At 33.7% G+C, this 2,432-nt stretch overlaps 1 long non-coding RNA gene across 1 annotated transcript; it reads left to right on the top strand.

The window, feature by feature from the left end:
- Positions 1-310: 310 nt before the first annotated feature.
- On the top strand, positions 311-2,073 carry LOC145582448 (uncharacterized). The gene is made up of 2 exons (XR_014099890.1): positions 311-609; positions 1,650-2,073. It is a non-coding gene; the product is annotated as an uncharacterized LOC145582448 (long non-coding RNA).
- Positions 2,074-2,432: the final 359 nt, after the last annotated feature.

Here is a 2,432-nt window from a genome sequence, read left to right as displayed (position 1 = left end):
ACAAACTTAACCTCGTCATATAAGACTTAAATTCTTCCTTTACTCATCCTGTTTGCATAATCATGAATGAGTAATAAATTAATCATTATGTTGACCTTAAGTTTTGATGATGACTCAAAGAACCACTACTAGAAAAAAATTAATTTTCTGCTATTAATTTGTTGCATTTTATGCATTTCGCTGCAAATTAAAGTGGGTTTTACACATAGGTACTATTAGTATAATTAATTTTCAGGGGTTTTTTCATTGAACTGCTGCAAATCAATTATCTTACATTTACCCTAGCCCGGTATAGTATCCCCTCTATTCCTTAGCCGCCCTACTCGTTCATTATGTTATTTCTCCCTCTTCCACCTTCATCTTCTCTCACTTACCTCACCGGCTGATTGCTCACCAATCTCACCGGAAATTCTACTTTGTCACTCACTCTTATCGACACTTCTGGTTTCTCACTCACTCACCCGAGTACCCACTCATCACCTACTCACCTTTGTCGGTGTTCACTCGCCGACTATCACTCTAACGGCTTGATGAATACCCACAGATATAACGGCTAACCTACGTCCTCACCACCACCTTCACTCGCCGACTATCACTCTCAAAGCTAAGGTAACTAATTGTATTTTTTATTTCCTTAACCTTAATTGAGAATGAAGTAGGGAGTCACAAATTTTTGAGAAATTCCCTCGTAAAATGCGATTAGGGTATTACTGCTGTGATAATTGAAGAGGTGAATGTTGATTTGAATTTGTGAAGAGTTTGATTTCAGCATGTTTGAAATCTAGAGCTTGATGAATACAATTGCTTTAGTGTGCTATGTTTTGAAAAGATAATCGGTTTTTCCAATTTTAAATAGATTTTTTAATTTTATGCCATTCATATGTACTCGTATTATGTTTAAATTTAATTTAAAGCAGTTTTCCTTGTTTGTCAATTCTCTTTATCATGCACCCATTTAATTGTGTCCTGCTTTGGCATTTTTGGAGGCTGATTGTTCACTTGTAGAAATTATAATATGATACATTGTTGTGCTGTTTATCTACTAAATTGGAAGGTCATAGAGCACATGTTACCTCTGTTATTATGGTTCCTAGTTAAAGTAAGATGAATTGATGAAGCTAATTGTTACTGGATTTTTGTTGTGATTGTATTAATGAAGACATGTGATATTATGTTTGTCACCCTATTTTTTTCATGCTATAAAATTATATCATTATTTATGCTTCTTTGTAGTGAATTGATTTTCTTTAATTTGAAAGTTTTTTGGGAGTGTGTTATCTAATTGTGAAATTTTTGCTACTGATTAAACAAGTTTATTTTGGTGGTGAATTAGTATTTTTTTTTCTTTTATTTTAATTTGGTCAGACATATATTGGAATCAAATTGAAATTTTTTTAGTTGTGTTGCTTCGGATATTTGTTTCTCAACCTAGAATGGTTTTGTGATATTGGGGAGGAGAGATGGAGGACAAAGAATGTGTTAGAGAGAGTTAAATAAGGAGGATTTGAGAGCATTAGACTTGTGGGATGAGAGGGTAAAGGAAAGCCCATTGATGTAATAACGAACATGCTTCTCAAACTTGTTATAACTTTAAGGTTTTGTTTTAATTTAACCAAATTTAATATAGAATATTTGCTAATTATATGCAGGATAAAAGATATAAATTTTGGAAGTGATACTGTCAAACGATGATCACATAGTAGTTTACTTTAGTACCAGGTGGAATCCTTCACCCAAGGGAAATTGAACATCTATAAAAGGTAGCTCAAAGGTGCCGATGCTGTTGCCTGTGTTGTTGTAGTTGCTGCTGCTCGTGTTGTTGTTGCTGCTACTGCTACTCGTGCTGTTGTTGCTGCTCGTGCTGTTGCTGCCTATTTGACGACCTAGCTGTTGCTGCCCAATTGACACCATTGCTGCTGTTGCCTTCTTTACTTCTTTTGTTATTAGATCTAAGAGTTCGTAATATTGTCTGTTGTGGCTAGCTCCTGCTGTATTATGTTAAGCAACTATAATTTCTAATGCTGTCCAATTGTAATTTTTATTTTTATGATGAAAGTGTACTTTTATAGGCTATTATTAATGAAAATATAATGTTTACAATTGCAAATAAGATTTCAGTCTTTTTTTCTTTGCTATTTGTTGAATATCAGACTAGCAGCAGGTTTGATAAATAAAAACCCATCTATTTTAATTGTAAAAAAGTATTTATTAGCAGGGGTTAATGGCATTAACCGCTGCAAATCAATGAATTGATTTGCTGCAGTTGTTAACCGCAACAAATTATTTAATTAATTTGCTGCCCTGACGGTTTGCTGCCACTCTAAAAACGCAGCAAATAAATCATTTTCAACTGTAGCAAATAAATGTTTTTCTTGTAGTGAACCTAAGCAAACCCATATAAGTTTAACTTTCGTTTCTAGCTTTGATTAACG

This window comes from Chenopodium album, chromosome 1 (assembly GCF_948465745.1).
Source record: "Chenopodium album chromosome 1, dcCheAlbu1.1, whole genome shotgun sequence".
Lineage (NCBI taxonomy): Eukaryota > Viridiplantae > Streptophyta > Magnoliopsida > Caryophyllales > Amaranthaceae > Chenopodium > Chenopodium album.
Note: the sequence above shows the minus strand (reverse complement) of the source record. Positions and strands in the feature narration are given on the sequence as shown.